The sequence below is a fragment of the Paramisgurnus dabryanus genome, chromosome 22 (genome assembly GCF_030506205.2).
Source record: "Paramisgurnus dabryanus chromosome 22, PD_genome_1.1, whole genome shotgun sequence".
Taxonomy (NCBI): Eukaryota; Metazoa; Chordata; class Actinopteri; order Cypriniformes; family Cobitidae; genus Paramisgurnus; species Paramisgurnus dabryanus.
Window position 1 is genome coordinate 16,929,273 of NC_133358.1, and position 19,957 is coordinate 16,949,229.

At 38.5% G+C, this 19,957-nt stretch overlaps 1 protein-coding gene across 5 annotated transcripts in view; it reads left to right on the top strand.

The window, feature by feature from the left end:
- Positions 1 to 112: 112 nt before the first annotated feature.
- Positions 113 to 19,957, top strand: part of ncoa2 (nuclear receptor coactivator 2) — a 90,540-nt gene continuing 70,695 nt past the window's right edge. For 3 of the 5 annotated variants that reach the window (XM_065294967.1, XM_065294970.1, XM_065294972.1), the window contains exon 1: positions 1,783 to 1,931. The gene's annotated coding sequence lies outside the window, so the exon portion shown is untranslated. Of the gene's footprint in view, positions 322 to 1,483; positions 1,533 to 1,782; positions 1,932 to 19,957 lie in introns of those variants that run through there. The other 2 variants (XM_065294968.1, XM_065294969.2) reach the window with 2 other exon arrangements.

Here is a 19,957-nt window from a genome sequence, read left to right on the forward strand (position 1 = left end):
GCGAAAAATAGCTACGTGCTCTTTCACAATTGCTTTCAAGCGCGTGCCAATCTGAAAGCGTGAACAGTGATGTTGCAAAAGTCACAATGTTTGCAGATTTCTCTCGGAGAGAAGTTACATTCAGTTTAGACCTTTGATCACACGGGTTGTATCTCTATAGATTAGTCACAATTTGTCAATGCTTAATCCTAGACCTTCCTTTAGCCGTATTCGCCCGCGTACACGTGGAAATATTTAATAGGAAGGAAATAAACATGTCGCGGATTGGATTTTGATTGGATACTTGACACATCTGGGTTGTATCGCTACTGAGTAATGACGGTAAGCATTGGCTTTACGCCATATCATCTAGTTACTGAGGTGGGAAAATATGGGGTATTTAAGGCTTGTGATATATTGAATTCCATGTATATGAGCAAAAAGTGCGAAATTTGTGAGAATTTACAAACACGTAAATGACTAAACGGTTACATGTTTACAAACCTTGTTGACTGTGCCCATTATATTTCACATTCTATTTGTGTATAAACATGTTTAGTGGTGTTCCCAACATTTTTAAATCGGAGGAAAAATTATATAACAGTTTCGGTTTCGACTGTATCCCTTACATATATTAGCCATGGTTTTACTACAGTTAAACCTAAAAAAAAAGAAACAGTTGCTGTAGTAAAACTATGGTTACCACAAAATAACCATGGTTTTGACATCCATGGTTTTTAAAAACCATAATTAAACCATGGTTACTTTAGTAAAACCATGGTTTTGCTAATAGTAATCAATACACCAAAACCATGATTACTACACTTTTACCACAAAAAATAAAACCTGGTTAATGTTCATATGGGATTAGTATAAAACCAGCTGAACCGCACTATGAACTGTAGGATATCAGTTTTAATAAAATCAAGTTTATGTGAACTAGCAACTGCCAAAGATTTTGTTATCCGAATTAGAGTTGTTCATTATTTCACAAACTAACTGTAATTGTCATTTTAGTAATTGTGTTGAAATTCCTGTAACGCTCGTACGTACAGCATCAATGTAGAAGAAAATGTTTATATTACTATTAAAGAATTGATTTGGTTTTGATACTGAGTTATAACCCCATGTCTGTACAATGACAAAGTGATATACTGATACATTTTCAGTTTACTGAATTTACTGAGACATCATTAGGCCTACTTGTGCATGGACTTTTAATTTATAATCGATTAAAACTAATACTTAATACACCAATAGTTGAGTTACTTCTGATTATAAGGTTTAAGTTAAACCACTATGGCTGTAGTTCAGGAGTTCATACATTATACGTTTCATCATTACAGATTATTCAATATGCATTATGTTATACAAGACATAAATCGCATAACCTAACGTGTCTGTTTTGATAGTTTTACACAAGAGTCCTCTGTTTAATTGAGATGTTATGACTTTCATAACAGAGTGCATATTGCTTTGGCGTTTGCAATAACAACACCAGCTTGAAACCTGACCACTCCGGCACACTTTTTCTCCCACAGCACCACTTTAAGGTAAAAGCTTCTGTGAACGCGTGTCTTTTCAACATTGCTTTGATTTTCTCTTAAAATATTATGAAACATCTGCTGGCTGTTTGGACACAAAAAGCCCCTTTTACTGTCGTGAATGCAAAGAAAAATGCAATCCAACTGTGTCCTAATGTTTGCTGTATCATCATTTTGTCCGGTTGCTCACTGCATGGTTGCTATGCAGGCTGGAGTAAACGAGTAGATACTGGTGCCTGTAGTAGCCTATGTGGGGGAGGTTTTGCTGGCGAGATAAACAAGCAGCCAGCCATCGTTAGGCATAAGGCAGGAGGAACATGGCGGCGGCAGTTAACTATAATGCTGTTTCACCAACCCGAAGGTCAGAGCTGGACGTTACGTACGGGATTTAAAAGGAAAGAAAACACCGTAAGTCCGACATCATAACAAATGCTCTGTGTTTGCCGGTGAATGGCGGTTCGGGGTGGCTTTGTAACGCGATTTTTAACACGCTCGGTGCAGGATCCAATCACAGTTCCGCGGCGGTATCCTGCATTAGCTTGCTAAACCAGCTACACTCGCTATTTCAGCCCGGCCACTTTATAGAGTTGAGGAGTTGTGTTTTGCTTCGTGTCGTTGTGTAAACAACCCACTGCGAGCGACCTTTAAGCGGATGCATGAGTGTTGTAGTGTAAAGATTTAATGTTCTGCTGATTTACTTCATTCTCCGCGTTGCATGCGAGCGTTCAAGTTGAACCAGCTACCCCCCTCTTATTTGCTTGGCTAGCTTTAGCCTGCGAGGCTCCATTTGACTATGCGAGGCGCTTTAACTTTACGGGGTCGAAATGTTACGTACAACTTGCTACGATGTGACGCGTTTTATAATTGTTTTCCATGATTCTATTGTTGAGGTTACATTGTAGCGAGGAGAACGGAACAGACGATCAACAATGCATCGTTCGCGGGCGCGTTGTATTAAAAGTAAACGCGCGTTATTTGACAGTCGCTGCTTGTCGTTTATTAGTGAGTCAGCTCGTTAGTGAACGACTTTAATGTGCGTAAACCCGGATCATTTTTTGGGAACTGGTAGTAGGTAAGAAAGGAAAAGTTGGGGTGCTGGGAGGCTGCTAAGTTAGCATTCACCTTGTAATTCGCACGAACTTCGCTGTTTACGTGAACGGTATATGAAAAATGTGGTTGTTTTGTCGTCTGTTGATGAGATTTTTGTTTCGGTGTACAGAGTTCGTACCCGCCGTGACTGTGCTTTACGGTGTGTGTGTGTGACGTCACAGCGCTTGATAGTTCATTGGGTATCGGTCGTGTTTTGATGCCCCTTAACGTTTCCCTCATAACCCGTCCTTTTAAAACACGAAAGATGCATTCACCATGGGTTTCCTTTGATCTTAAACGTGTGTTTATTTCGGTTTTGGTTGGTTGCTTGTATGGCCAAACTTGGATTTAGTACACTGACAGCTGGCGTTTACCTCAGATTTGCATTAGCACTGCTAAGAGCTACTGTAGTGCGACTCAGCCTGTTGGACCAGTAGTTCAGTTCGTGCTAGCTTTGTTACTAACATCTTACATCATGCCGACACATTCCACAGTAGGGCTTGTGTATTAAGTGCTCACACAACTGAAAATAAGAATAATTGGTCATTACGTTGACTCTTTCGTTTTGAAAACAATGCAGACTGTTGTGTAAGAGCTCCTTGGAGTTGCATGTTGAATAATGTATGTTTACATTCATGCATTTGGAATTTAATTTTACCCAAACGATTTATGATGCATTCTTTGTTTACATTTTTATCACACCATGCATTCCCTAGGAATCAAACCCGTGACACTCTGGCGTTGCTAGCATCATGCTGTGCCAGCAGACCATCAGGAACTCTAGATGGCTTATATAATGTTAACAACCTGTGGTATTTTAGCTGCCTCTGTTCACGCCATCGTCCAATTTTTATCATGAGACTTATTGTACTTGCGTTGCTGTACAAGGTTCCTTGACGTTTTATAGTGCTTGCCTGATAATTCAAGGAACGCTTGCAGTCAACTCGTCTCAAACTACCATGATGTGTTAAGATATATTCCCATGCATGCAAACTATAGTGTGTGCATGTGTACTGTGCATGCACGCTCATTGATGGGACCTACGGATAGGTCTCTGCTTGGGAATCTAAATATGGCATATCCACCTGTGGATGTCATGGTCACATGACCTCCTGGCCACTGACGGTGGGGTAGAAAGGGGAGAGTTAGTTCACATACCCAGTCAGCAGCCTAGAACCATGATTTCATTCAGGATCAGCTGACCTTTGACTCTCTATTGATTGAGGTATTCCATCACAGTGAATCGCATTCTGATTGTTGAACTTTGATCTTCTGGCAGAAAGTCTGCTTAAGCACATTTGACGTAGTCGTAGGGCTTGAGCCGGACAGCCTGACTGTCGCGCATGCCCAACAGGAGGATGAAAGGAAGAGAAATTTGTCACAAAGCTGCTTGATTTCACGCCACAGTGATAAGATGCGGTGTGTCAGTCGGAGAGATGATCATATGAGCCACTATCAAATCAAATCAGTGTCAAATGAGATCAGATTGACATGCAGGGGAAAACAAAAGCACAGGACAACATCGACTGAAATCACAGAAAAATTTGACAAACTTAAGAGCCTCATGTTTCAGTATGCAGTGCAATGGTGTTGTAGGAATATCTTTCAAGGATACAGTAGCTCTGTCTGTGTCATTTACTGTGAGGATTAGTGTAACCAAATTAGGCTGAATTAAGGCTAATTAGAAGAAAGCTGGAAAATGATGACCTTGTCTGGCTCGATTAGGTTAGACCGAGGCTGAATGCGAACATGCCTGCTTCTTCGCTGTACCTTTCATTTAGTTCTGTATGCATAGGGTTTTTGCACCGTCTCGAATTACACTGGGAGCAAAGGGCAGGGAGGAAAAGAGGTCTGTCTGCATGACATTGCCGCTCACATTTAACTGTAAAGAGCTTTAAGGAACCGCATTTATAAAACTAAAGTTGAATAGAATTAATAAACACTGACCACTAAATGAATTAAAAGGGTTACCAAATATATATATGAAGTGCTCAGATACATGTTTTCTTGTAAATAATGATTTTTTTACCAGGCTCTTATGTTTAGGTTCAGTAATTTCACTTTAATGGCTAGGGCTCAACGCAAATATTTTTTTATACTTTTTAACTTTGGTTCAGGTTATCACCTGCCCTGCAAAAATTTTCACTGGCCCTAATAAAAAAATCACATACTTAAAAATAATAATTCAAAAGTCAAATATGCAACAGACATGTTCCAACGAAAAAAGGCTCCCAGCTTTTCTGCTTTACCTGTAAACTGACAGCAAACTGTGCAAAATATTGCATTGTTTCTTTCGTCGTGTTTTACCCAAGTAAATGTCTGCTTCCAAGATGTTAAATAATATACATTGATGAAAATATATTTCATTGACTGAGGGTGAAGCACTGCCCTGATCGTGCAAGTGACAATACTTTGTACTTGCCCGAACGTCTCTCACGCTTGCCCCGGGCCACTGGGCAGTCCTTTATGTTGAGCCCTGATGGCACTTAAAAGGTTATCATTATTCTGTAGTTGAAATGCACACTATTACACATGTGACTTCAGTCATTTCTTAGTATTTAACAAATTTTGACACTTTTTCTGCAAAACCCTCTAAGTGCTTTGTCAAAAACGACATAGTAAAGAGTTGCAAAATCACTATGCAACGAGAAATACGCTGTGATGCATGTTGCTGCCACATTGGGGTAGTATATAGACTGTTTCATCGGACGCACGTGCATTGTCACAGCTACGCCTTTGGGCGGAACTTAACTTCCGGTATATGTTTGTTTAATCGCCTAGCTAGTAGCTAAACTGAATACCCTGTCACATAAAAAATTTTGGTTTCCTAAAGACGAGGGGAAACGGCGATCATTGATCACTGCTATGTGAAGACATTTGTAGTTAACATTGTGCATATTATATAGTACACATTTTACACATTAAAGTTAGCTCAGTGTAGTTTTTGATACGCTTAAGCTATGGTTTGAACTAAGGTAATCTACTTGTTCTTTTTTTTGCTTGTTATCAGAAATAAACTAGTCATAAAGGACTCTATTGTTATTGATTCATTGTGAAAGTTTAACCGAAGTTATGTTTGTTCCACAAAAGCAGTTTGTTTATGTTGTTACTGCTGAAACCGTCTATAGAGAGCTGTAAAAAGAGTCTGTCAGTCACCTTTGCCCTAATATATCCGCCTTGTTCCATTTAAATAGAAAGTCCTGTAGATGGTTTCATTGCACGCACGTGCGAAGTGAACAACTGGTCGGTGTTTATTTATCAGTCTATGAAGAAGTCTACCGTAAGTTGCGTTTAGTCCACAAAAGCCATTTGTTTATGTTGTTGCTGCTGCTGAAACCGTCTATGGCATTGATGATGAGTAAATCACATAGTTATAAGTCTGTAGTTATTTTTTTTTATTATATACTATGTAGCCTTTGTGATGCTGTTGAATGTGACTATGTGTATAAAAATAGCGGATGCCTTTTTGGTCTTGTAAAGTATAATTTTTTTTGTCTAAAACACTCAGTATCCTTCGTTCGACTCACTTTATAATTAAAACAATAAGTAATTGTTTCTCCCGAAATTGGTACCGAATGTAAGTTTAGGAGCGTGTTGCCAGGGTAACAGCGGGTAGACAGGCCTGAGGCCTCACAGTGACGGATGAGCGGAGTTATAATGGCTGGGTTCATTCCACTCACCGCTTCCTCTCACCGACATAGCGTCCTTGCACAGACTGTGACCCAGGATTGCTGCACACATCTCTCTCTCCATTCCCCACTTCTGCCTAATGAGCCCACTGTGTGTGTGTGTGTGTGTGTGTGTGTGTGTGTGTGTGTGTGTGTGTGTGTGTGTGTTTAAAACGAGATCCCTTTCTTTAGCACATCCATTTCATCCAACAATCCTAAAGTATAATCTACATTTTCTTTTTGTGGGTTTGGTTATGTAATTAAGAAATATTAAGACAAACTATTTAATGGTACCGATCCTAAAGACAAGAAAGGAGATGATGTGGATGGATTTTAGATGAATAAACTTGGGTCAGGCTCAAGCTTGTGTGGTCCACATGAGCATCGAAGTTCAATGTGTGAGACCTACACACGCTAAGTGTTAGAACATGTCTTCGTCGGCTTTCTTTATAGATGAAAGAGAAGTTTCCCACTGAGAAAGGTTTAAGGGCACGCAGAAGGCATGTTACAGATCAAGGTGCTGAATACACCGCTCTACACTTATAAGCGAGGCGATCTTTCTTCACTCAAGTGCGTATTGATTTGCCTTTGGCTGGTGACATTATGTTATTGCTAAAGATATTTGCTGTGAAGGTGGCCTTACCCCGAGTGGCTCAAGATAATGGAGGTTACGCAGCATCCAGAAGGGCAGTTGTGGTGTTTTTTACCACATATAACATTAGCTTCCATAGACGGTAAAGAATGGATATATTGAAATTCAAAGTGGCTTCAAACATAATGAATAATCCTGATTCTGCTCATTTGGAATTTAAGGAGTGTGGATAGGTGCTTGGAAACCATAGAAACCTAATTTGATCCTGTGGAGGATACCCATCATCTTTGTAGACACTCAGCATGGTTTCACCACAAGAGAGCTTACATGCCCTCCAATTAATTCATGCTTAATAACAAATCAACATGTAAGCTCATGTAACTGCCCTAAACTGTGATTTTGTTTTAGCTTAACTCGCACATTGGTTGCTTCCGGTTAAGCACTCTCTTAACCCAATTAACGGATCGCCTCTAACCAGCACTCTCTGCGAAGCACAGCTCAAGGTCCCGCTGTGGTCAAAATATCGACTCGCTTGGTGTGCGTGACTGCAGCTATGTGCGGATGGTGTTCGTTTCACCGCTGTCTGGAGGACTCTGCACTTGGAGCCCAGCGTGTGCCTGGCAGCAGACCTAAAGTGTAATCCTTGGCCTCAAGTGTGGCCTGGCACCGGATCAGAACGCCACAGTTAGAGTGGTGTTGGGGTGGGCACTACTTTAAGAAATGCCAGGATGAAGGAAGGAAACAATGATGAGAGAACAGGTTAACCCAGGGTGGCCGCAAGTTGAGTTTGAGGTTAACGCTGCCAAAGCACATAGCGCAGCTTTGCTTTCACTTTATATGAGAGATGTACATGATGGTTTTGATACTGGCTTTCCTGTACACATAGAAATACAGGGTCAAACGGTAACCAAATGCATATACTGTACTCGTGCAGAGATTATTTCCTGTTTGTTTCCGAGACCCTCAGGTGAACCCTGTTTTACAGACCTTGTGTTTGTGATGCAGCTCGGTTATCATTGAAGGAAGCTTTCAAAAATGTCATCTTTTGCTGACCGGCGTAAACATAAATAAATAGTTTTCTCTTTCTCTCTCTCTTTTTTTTGGAGGAATTAAAATGCAGATTTTCTTTCAGTAGCCCATTTCACACAGATTAAGGAAAATACAGATAAAATGTGCCAGGGATTTGTCTGGGAATCTTTTTATATTGGTTCATTTACACTGTCTGATCACACTTGTCACTGTTTGATCACATCGTCAAAAAGTTTTGTTTGGTAAAATTTTTATTCAGTTTTTCCCTTATTCGTCCGTCTGAAAATGCTTCTTGGCCACAAAAAGTTTCGATTGACGAACATTTGGTGCATGCCTAAATGTACTCGTGCACTTCTTTTTTCAGCAGCCAGGTATGTGATTTTTTTTTCGTATAAATACGGATTTCTGTATTTTTTGACCTTGGTGGGATGTCTTTTGATCAATTTTTTTGTGTTTGGGGGGTATGCGCGCCTTGTTTGTATATGCACGCTTCGCCATGTATCCCAGACATTAGGTTTGTTTGAGTTCATGCGTTACTGCAAAAAGCGACAGGCAGGTGACATCAAAGTACCACGAGAGTGATATGAGAAATTATAAGGATTTTGCTTGGTTGCTTCCTTCTTTTTTGCAATTGGCCAATCACATGCCTGAGAAGCATCTTAAGTTGGCTTAGTGTCTGTGACTTCTCAAAACCACACATGTGCATTTATTTATTTTATTCAAACTCGCATGTCGCATACTGTTCCATTAAGTTGGAGAATGATCTAAGCCTTATGCCCGAAGTATAGCGTTTTTTTCACGACCGTATGTGCAATGTCGAATGAAAAGCTTTGCATTGTTTATTTGCCTTTTGTATGCACAAATCCTTTTGACGCATGCACATTGCGACAAAATGCAATATATCTGCTGGTCAGCCTGATATTACATATTCTGTGAAATAGTCACAAAATATTTAGCTGATTTTTTCCATGTCATTGTCACATATTTCCGCTAGGTCAAAGTGATGAACGATAACTGCATTGTTGCGGCAACACACATTATTGCTACGGCACAGCTCTTACAGCATTTTTCCTTGCCTTTTGTTCACACGGGGTGCTTTCCGGAAATGTTAAGGCAATGTTACTAGGTCCCTATTTTGGAAGCGATCCAGGACATTTTTGGATTCATACAGAAAGCATTTTTTTTCTAGCAATTTTCTTTGATCCACGTTCTGTGTGAAAAAGTGTTACAAAAAGTGGATTGGTATCAGGCTGTCAAGCTCCAAAAAGCATAAAAAAATGTAGTCGAAGTCTTTTAAAGCTTTTTGAAAGGTTTGAGTTGGGTAGAGATGGACATTTTAATTATTCATGAAAATTTTGCTTTGAACATTTTTTTGACAGCTGTGGTCAGCATTCACTTTCATTATATTGAAGAAAGCAACTTGTATATTCTGCTATAAATAACTCCTTTGTGTTGTTCAGAGGAAAGTAAGTAGGTTAGAAAAAGACAAAAGGTGACAGAATTTTCTTTTTTTGGATAAACTACTTTTTCCCACAGGCATTGGTTTTGTACTGTATCTTTTTTTGCATTTGCGTAGAGATGACTTATTGAACAGTTTTGGATGCGCTGACTCTTCAAAGACTTGTTGTTGAATGATCAGAAGTGTAATACAGTCATCAACTGGTGACAGATACTTCAATAAATGCTTGCCATACTTTCAGTTCCAGCGCTGAGCCACCAGTGATAAAAGTATCTGTAACTCTCAGCAAGCATACAATCCCTCAGGGTGAGCGTAGCTCTGGTATGTTTCTTTCTTAAAAGAAGGTTCCAGAAGATCCTCCAGATGGCATAGGCCTGCTTTTTTCTCAGAGGCCTTCCTGCTGTAAATCGACTGGGTCTAGGATCTGCCGGCCAGCTCCACAAACTGGGCCACAGATCTAATTGCTCTCTCATGCAGTGCAAATTCATTGGGGAGAAGACTCGGGCGGATGCTAGCCTACACCACGCAGAAACGAACATGGTGGTGAAGGTGAAGATATAGCCTCCGCTTGCAAAATAAAATGCAGCACAAGCAGAAGAGCCTTTCTTTACTAAAAAAGAGACATATTGCATTGCTTGCTGAAGTCTTAACATATCTGTCCACACTGCTTGAAAAAAAGCGCATGACTGTATGGCCAGCAAATGACTTGCAGTGTTTCCGCTATATACATTCAACCGTGGCGGCCCGCCACTCCTAAAACATCCCCGCCACGCCTGCGGTTGTGGATAGAAGGGATAAAGCAAACGAAATCTCGTTGGATGAGCACTGTTTTATCCTAATCCTTTAACCAAACCCAACTCTAAACACAAAATTTCACACGATTGTAGGATGTATTTGTATCCAATTTAGCCAGAACCGCTGTTTTCATCCTAATAATCCTACCTCCAAATCTAATCCTTAATTTTTCGGCATTTGCTGTATCCCTTCTAGACAAAACCCACAGCGTCAGCTCGCAAAAAGCTACCGAAATGTCCGCTCTGCGAGACTGGCTGTCTAGAAATAAATTCCTTTCTGGATTTGCGTTGTTCACTCATTTATAAATAAGTCTCCTAAAATATCATAATTTCCTCCATGGGTTTAGTTTCATGCACAAATAGATTTAAATCAACAGAGGATTATTAAGCTACGTTTCTGTTTTGAGAAATAATAATAAAATAAATAAGCCTATACGAAATATGTTGCACTTAAATAATTATTAAATTGACAAAACGAATAAAAAAGTATTTGAGTTTCTGTTCTTTTTTTGTGACGCGCTCTAAAACCAAACCAGCAGAAAGCACGTCATGTTTTTAATGATTATAAATAAGCACAAGGTTTTCTCCTTATTGTGAGTTTACACAAATAAAAATACATCATTTGAAGTTTCGAATGTTGTTTTACTTTTATCTTTATGACTATAAATTTAGGGTAATTTAAGCTGCAAGGTCATCACGCATATGATGTTCACCGGCGCATATCTACACCAACACAGCGCAGGGCTGCGAGAAAAGACTTTATTAAACTTTTGATTTGACATATTACGAGTTTTTTGGACATTCATTTGGAATCACTGTACTCATATTATCAACTTATCGGGCCATTAGTTATTCAGTATAGGCTATAAGCGCAGCGCGCTGCTGTCCGCTCAGCTGTCAGTCAATCGTCTGTGCTTTAGATCGACACTCACAAAGTTTCACATTAAATGATATGATATTTGTCCAAAAACAAAAGGCTAAATACTGAATACTACTTATATGCGACTGCAAGACATTAATAGTCGAATCTGTTTGTAAGGAAACTTACATTATTCCCGTGGAAGAGAAGAACGTTGGTAATAGAAACTTGAGGCAGACGGTGAGACTGTTTTATCTGTTTTCAGACGAAACAGCAGGGTCGGGGTACCCGCGGGTGAACCGCATAATATTTGATCTAACGGGTGTAATAGGCTATTCGCGTGTCATTTGTGTTGTAGATGCAGGTCGGGACTCAATAGACAAGAGTAAAATGCGGGTCTAACATCCAAGACCAAAATTCGACTCGTTTTTAAATGTCCCGTGCTTATTTGTGTTTAAGATCTGTCTGAAGACAGGTGTTGTGTCGAACTCAGTTCCCCCTATGTTTCCCTTTAGTGTAGTGCTTTTATAGCGTTTTCATCACGTTACATTTAGAAAGATTAAAGATTTGAATTGGTTATACTAAAAAGGCATAATATCATGTATTTTATAATACAATTTATTAAATATTTCATACATTTGACAGTTTTCTATTAGGGTATATCTTTTAAAATATAGCCTGTCTTTTTCTTTTTTTTTTTTTACTGGTTGTTTTAAAAATGTAATGTTTGCATACATAATTAAATAAATATTATACATATAATATGATTCATACTGTAAAAATAATTGACTTACCATTAAGAACAATACAGATACATTACAGAAATGCACACATATACATCTCAGTAGCCATTAAAACTTTAAATATATAAATAATAAAACCTATAACATGATAAAAACGCCATAAAAACACTACACTGAAGGGAAAAATAGGGGGAACATAGGGGGAACAGACTTCGACACAACACCTGTAAAGGTTTATATTTAACTGCGCGATTTGCGGTGTGACCGGCTCGGGGTCACAGTCTTTTTGTCAAATGGTACGGGTGTGAAATAAAATTGCTGCTGATGTCGGATAACTGGTCGGTTGTTCTGTCAATCACAGCGGTGCGGATTATCAAACAGGACTGCATGACTTTGTAACAGCTCTGTACGCTAAACACGAGGACGAACTTGCAATGCACACTACATTAAAACTACAATGAAATATCCGAACTACGTACGTAGCTGTGTAACGTTTTTTTAAGAAAATACAGTTTAGATCAAACATAGAAAAGCAATATGCTATAAATATAAGGAAAAGTAAATGACAGCGTGAAAATTATAAAAAAAATACATGTTAGTTTACTGTAGCCTATATTCTACATAAATTTTTTTTTTTACATTTATAATCCTCATGGGCGCCCCCTGCCGCCACAGCTGAAAAAAATCCTAGAGGAAACACTGGACTTGTATTATAAAACAACACAAAATCATGTCTTACTCTGGTCAATTAAGTTGCATACTTTTTACTCTTCTCATGGTTTATGTTATCACCCCTGTGATTCATAGCTTGCAGTAAACTACAGAAGGGTTTTATGTTTAAACCAATACCCCATGACCTATTAGTAATCGTCTTTAACTGAATCAATTGTTATTTCAAATTAGTGTATCAATAAAGTTATTCATAATTCTCGTTTTAACCGTAGCTGCTTTTGCGATAGACAGAAAACTTGGCAGCTGATATCACTGGAGGTTGCTAAGCAGCTTGATTTACTCGGTAGCCAGTTCGTCTGTCATCAAAATACATCAGATTGGCTGTCATTTGCCTGTTACAAAACATGCGCACACCTTCGTTTCTTGATGCTATTTTCGGACCCATATGGGCAAAGACTACAAAAAAGCGATGTTTGATAGACGATTTGTAGAATTGTGATTGTTATGCAAAACTATGAAGCAGATACGATTTTGTTACCCTGTTTAAATAAGGTGCTTATTCTAGGCTGAATTTGCTGAAGAGGTCCTTTTAGTCCTAGAGATAAATCACTGGTCATTGGTTAAAGGATTAGTCCTTTTTTTTTTAAATATCCAAATAATTTACTTACCACCATGTCATCCAAAATGTTGATGTCTTTCTTTGTTCAGTCGAGAAGAAAATATGTTTTTTGAGGAAAACATTCCAGGATTTATCATGTAAAAGATTTTAATGGTCCCCAACACTTAAGTTTTAATGCAGTTTAAATTGCAGTTTCAAAGGACTCTAAACGATCTCAAACGAGGCATAAGGGTCTTATCTAGCGAAACGATTGTCATTTTTGCCAATAAAAATATGCACTTTAAAACCACAACTTCTCGTCTTTCTCTGGTCCTGTGACGCGCCAGCGCGACCTCACATAATTGCAAAATGACGTCGAAAGGTCACGTATTACATATATGAAATGGACATTTGCAGAATATTTAAAACAATTAACTGACACAAAGACATTTATTAGTATCATCCGACATACAACAACGTCAGAATGCAGAACACTGGGGCGTAGTTTCGCGTTCATCATCCGTGACCTCTTGACGTGATGACGTATTACGTCAGGTCGCGCTGGCCTTCACAGGACCGGAGGAAGATGAGAAGTTGTGGTTTAAACGTGCATATTTGTAATTTTTTTGCTAAAAATTACAATCGTTTCGCTAGATAAGACCCTTATGCCTCGTTTGACATTGTTTAGATTCTTTTGAGACTGCAATTTTAAACTGCATTAAAACTGTTAAGTGTTGGGATCCATTCAAGTCCATTAAAATGAGAAAAAATCCTGGAATGATTTCCTCAAAAAACATCATTTCTTCTCGACTGAACAAAGAAAATTGACTAATCCTTTTAAATAAATAAAAAAGGGACAGTTTACCCAAAAATTCACCATCATGTTTTACTAAATCTGTATGATTTTCTTCATACTGTCAAACACAAAAAATATATTTTGATAAATGATGGTAAAACGCACAGTTTATGGTACCCATTTACATCCATAGTAATTGTTTTCCTACTATGGAAGTCAGTGGGTTCCATCAACTACATGAGTGTGAATAAATGATGATAGAATTTTTACATTTGGTTGAACTATCCCTTTAAAACGTCTGTAATCACTGCGCGTCGGTCTGTTACAGATATCTGTGGCTTTGGCACCTGGAATTGTGGGTTGTCAAAACAAATCTTCTCATGTTACACCTGAAGAGACGATTACGCATGCACACCCACGTAACGCAGGGATTGGAAGTAATGGTGGATTAACTTTGCATCTTAAACTGTTAGTGATTGGTATTGTGGTGATTACATGTATGCCAGGCTGTAAAATCAATGCAAAATTAAAATTGACTTGTGCACGATGATGTGTTCATAACGCTCCTCCTGTCAGACAACTTTCCTTTTTGGTTGTTGTCACCAATTCCCCATTTTTGATCCCGCTACTCCAACCAAATTTTTTTCTTTTTAATATACTTTCTGTTTATATAATTTCTTTTTAAAATATTGTCTTTAGGATGCAAGCAGGTGGTTTTTCAGAGATGATTTGCTGTCAATCCACACTGTCTAATGGGAAACTATAGACTTCAAGATTCAGTTAGCTATTTATTTTGAAAGGCTTGAAAGACTTAAGTTACATTTTATGATCCTGTAAGAATGAACTTGCCATTCATAAAACTATGTTGTGAAATTATTTAATTTAGTCAACAGAGTGAAATGTAGAATAGTCAGTTTAAGTGTGTCATCATGTTCTTAATCTTTTTTGGGTGCTGGCGTTGTTGTTTTTTTTACTCAAGCAGAAAACCTCTTTCATAACAGACTGTCTTTTGCAACAACATTCACTAAGTCTTTACAGCCCAGTAGTTGCCCTGTTTATTTTCATTTCTAAAGCCATTTTACAGTAAATGGCCTGAAGTTACAATCATGACATTATGGTTTATTTTGAAAGTGGCCAAAGCACAAATGTTGGCTAATCATTGTATTTGACAACCAGAAGCTGTAATGCAATTTCACGGCCTTGATGTCGATTGGTAGAGTGATGAGTGACGCTCTCTCTACAGTCAGAGCTCTGTCCACAGAGACGACTTTCCGCTGCAGCCTTCTGCTTTTCCCTGTCTCATCCAATTAACGTGTCCCTAAAAGAATGGGCAGCATTCCTGATCAGGTAATCATTTTGAGTCATCCTTCCCAGCGAGCTGAGCCTCACTGCGAGGGTAGATTTTCAAATGGGGTGGAAAACTATCTCTTCCCTTCAGAGTTGTGTAGGGAAGTTCGCCTTTGAAATTCCAATTAAATTTCTGAATTTGTTTTGAATTGAGGTCACAAACGATGCAGAATTTAGGGATGTATGAACAAATGGGGGAAAATGTATTAGTTAAATTTACAGTACTTAGAAGTACACAGCGCATGGCCATTATTGAGATGGCAAATGTCCAGAAATGATGAGTGTGGGCTTCCAGCTGGAGAGAAGAGAAAAACGATAATTACGTGTGGAATTGGATTGAAACAGCCACGTGCATCATTTATTTTATTTTTTGCAAAGGAATAAAAGCTTGCATATTACAAAAACTAATATATATTCTTCATCTTTATTTCAGTTAGTTTTTTAATCGTGGTTGTTTAGTTGTAATTTTTTAGGTTTTATTTTTAAATGTGTATTTCAGTTTATGAACATGTTTTTATCAATCGTTTTTGTCTTAGCAGGGTTATTTTTGTAAACTAAAACTGAAACTAAGATCAATTGTATTGGGGTACTTTGTACTTATGTTGATCAATTTGATTAAACTTCAAAACTGCATTTAGAGTCAGGTGACACTAATTCATTTCAGTTTCAATTTGCGTGCTCAACGCTTTTCACTAATTCACTGCATGATTTAACCATACACTGTAAAAAAATATGGACGTAGTGTCCGTGATGTCACCCATAGGTTTCTGAAGATCGTTTTTGAAGCTTAAAGTAGGCGGTGCCTGTCGTCGCCATCTTGGCCGCGCATCACTCGCGAATATCCGAAAACAGGTAAAGAGGCAGGACGCGAGTGAAGCTGAGGTGGCTGGTTGCTGAAACCACGCCCCCCAGTGTGAATCTCGTGACAGCAGTGGCTATTCACACGTCACTCAAGTGGCCACGGCCGCCACGCCCTTAATTACGCAGAACTTTAAGGCTTAATATAATTAAACGGATGAGTTACAAAAAAATTCACCCTTCCCACAGTTGTCATGAAGGGCATAATTAGTTATACAGACCAAAAACACTTTTTATACCAGGTAAACATATTATTTTCTACTGGAAAGTTGGGAATTTTAAAGATGGGGGTCTATGGGAATTTACTTCCTTTTGTATCCAGTCGATGAATTGCAGTTTAAGTCACTTCCGTGTTTACTTCATCAGAGAGATCAGAAGGTTGCCCCTTGGATTTAATGAAATATGGATAGCCTAGATTGTTGTCACTGACAATTTATTTTGCCTTTATTATACATGTATGAAGTTTAAAGGAAGAAGGACATGGCTTCGTGACTTGTGGTTGCCTGTCATGATCTGCGTTTGGCTTGTCAATAGCTTGAATACGGGATTGCGGTTACTGCAAAAGCCCTAACTGGGGGTGGACGTAAGCTTGCATGTTGTGTCAAACACGGAGATAAATCCTGTCTTCAAATTGTATTTTCATTATAGACTGTTTCGGCAGCAAAAACACAAACTGTTTTGTGGACTAAACCGAACTTCCGGTAGTCGTTCACATAGAATCAATAACAACAGTAGTAATATTATAGTAGTTTATTTCTGATAACAAGGAAAATAAATGACAAGGAAATGACCTTTGTTCATATATCATATCTAATGCGTATCAACTATTACACTGAGCAAATGGTACTTACCGTGTAAAATGAATTTATAAAATGTTAGCTACAGGTCCTCAAAATTCTTTCCTGGTTGCCAAACCTTTCCGCACAGTTGTGATCAATGCTCTTCATCTCCCCTCGTCTTTAGCAAACCAATGTATTTGTTCATAGATCAGTTTAGCCACTATCACGTGTGTCGGATGAAACCGTCTATATGCCGTTTTATTATGTATGACCAAAAATGTATATTTAGGGTTCATTTCAGAGTTTATTTGTATGTATGCGTGACTGCGGATTACGAGGTGCCTCGTGCAACGTACAGAGAAAAGAATGCACCGGATTACAACTAGATTATTAAAATGAGGTGGTGGTGGAGTTTCAGTTTTGTTTTAGAGTTAAATTATTGCCTCAATAAAATCACCATGCTTTAGGATTTACTGCTTAGTGCCAGAATTACTTGAACATTGACACCAAGATTGGAAATACTGAGGTTTAACTCAATGATATAGCCCAACAGCTAACAGTCATTTACTATAAGTAAAGATAAGATTTCACATCTTTAGACCTAACGCATAAAAGCTTTTGGCTGTGGGTCAGAAAACCTTTTATGTCTGATGTTTAAGGCAACAATCACTTTTACTATTGCTCTTACATACATGAGCACTTCAAACTGTTTTTAAATAATGTGACTTACAATTTTCCTTATAAGATGGGATGTCAGACATATTTAGGAATTACAATATCTAGATCGAAGGTAGAATTGGGGATGGACTTATTTGAATTGGACCAATAAGCAACTATTTAGAGCTTCATATATAGCAACATATTAAAATAGTTAAAACCACCTCAGCAATCGCAGAGAAACATGCTGGCAACCACCCATAAAACTTCGAATCATTTTGCCAAGCGAGCAGGTTTTTGTCAGTGAACCTGCTATGTTTATAATTGCATTGCTTCCTATGGTCTTCCTATGCTTAGTTAGGGACGTACGTTTTTGACAAAGTAATATAATCACAACTTTAACTTATCAGCCTTTAAGATGTCAACATTGAAAGTTGTAGCCATATTTGGCCTCTGCGTCTAGCTGGTTAGTGTCAGTTTGAGTGGGTAAAATCTAATCTAATCTTTAGCCTTTGAGTGGACTGGTTAACTGGCCTCTTTCACCTGACATTAGACTTTAGTGACAGTCCCGAACCAGCTTCAGTCCTGGAGGAAACGGTAAAGATCATGGGAAAAAGAGCAGGATCACTTACCCTCAAACACCGAGTTTAGACAATTCCACTCACATCTAATCACAAGTTAACATGACAGAATACACGAGTTGTCAAGAGGATCAGTTGTATGCCAACTCGTGTGCTGCTTTCTGAGCTTGAATTACTTTTGTGCGTTTGGCAGATGCTTTTATCTAGTGCATTGAAGATGTACATTTTATGAGTTTGTGTGCCTCCTGGAGCTAAAACCCATGACCTTTGCACTTCCAGCGCAATGCTACCAATTGATACGGAAACGCAATTTAGAGTTGCTGTAATTTACAATGCAATGCAAATTCTATTGTTGTGTTTGAAAGATTATGCACTTTTCTTCCATTTAACAAGAAAATGTGGAACATGGTCTGTAGTGTAACACACAATGGTAACACTCGACATTAACTTTTGACCCAGCCTGCAGTTAGAGAGACTGAGGATTCAGTGTAAGGGAATGCAGTATTTTGTTTATTAAATAAAGGTCCATGCTGTGTGGTCTACTGAGTGCGTGACCACATAATAAGATCATCCAGGCAGTGTCTATGGCAGGAGTATCCAACATGGTGCCCACGGGCACCAGGTTCCCCGCCAAAGCACATTCTACTAATAGCCTCAAATATATAAGAATTTATATTAGCCTGGCTTCCTTTATCTATGTTATCATTTAAACCATGATAAAACATATCAACAAGTAAAATTAAATAAAATCAACAAGTAAAAGAAAACCGTTTTGTGTAGACTCTATCAAAAAGGTAGCCCTGCAGGTTGTTTATCCGTGGTGGTAGCCCTTGCTCACAAAAAGGTTGAAGACCCCTGGTCTACGGATTAATAAGCAAATATGTTTTAATCTTATAAAACATATCTAGTTTATCTGTAAGTGACATTCACTTTAGATTTCCGAGTATCACACATCATGGTCACAAAAGCGTGTGACTTTTCGGTATTTAAAAAGATATTTCCCCAAAAACAAAAGGGTTTCTTTTGGAGTCAGTGAAACTATCTGATGGTTGAATTAGCTGGGTGTCTGATGTATCATGGTTGAAAGACCCCATAACTACAGTGACCAATCCGGTTAAGATCTGCTGTGGGCGAGATCAAGCATGTGACAAGATGAAATAAGGGAAATTCCTTCAGCCTCGGTAAAGGACTTCTGCTTAACTTCCCTTTGACCAATGTAAACATAAGTCTTTCAGAATTCATCAGCTTTGCCTATTTGATTATGACTCAGTCTTTGATTTTATATATATAAATACCCACATTTTCTTCTGTTTGCCCATTTTTATATTAGACCTCAGACGAAATATAACTGCAAAGCCACAAAGTCGTAATTGTAGTAAAATAGCATTTTTTTTTTTTTTGAAACACCTGCCTAGAGCAGCCAGTGTTCTTGATGTATCAAAAAACAACTACAGTGATTGGTCTTTTGTTTTCTATTGTGGTCATTGGCTAAATGGAGTTGTAGCAGGGCAGCTACATGTAGCAATATCTGCTTGGCACATGACATCATGTGATGGCTTGCGGTGTGCCCTCCCCTTAGGTATTTGTTCATAACATCCCAGGAGAGATTTTGCAAAGTCAACAAAACACTTTGACGGCATTTGTTTACAATGGGAAAATTCTGCCTATTTCTATACTTACGCTCTCAACTTTGTTGAATGATAGTGCAGCCCAGATTTTTTTCCTTCTCTCAGGCTAATTCTGGGATCGGGGAGATGATTTAAACCCTTTTTTCCACTAATTACTTGCTGAACATAATTAAAAAGGCGTACTTCATGTTACTATCTAATAAGCTTGAAACGATTCCCATGTGGAACCAAAGGCCCGGAAGACGTGTGTAACACTATTAAATCTTTACCAACCTGATGATGATT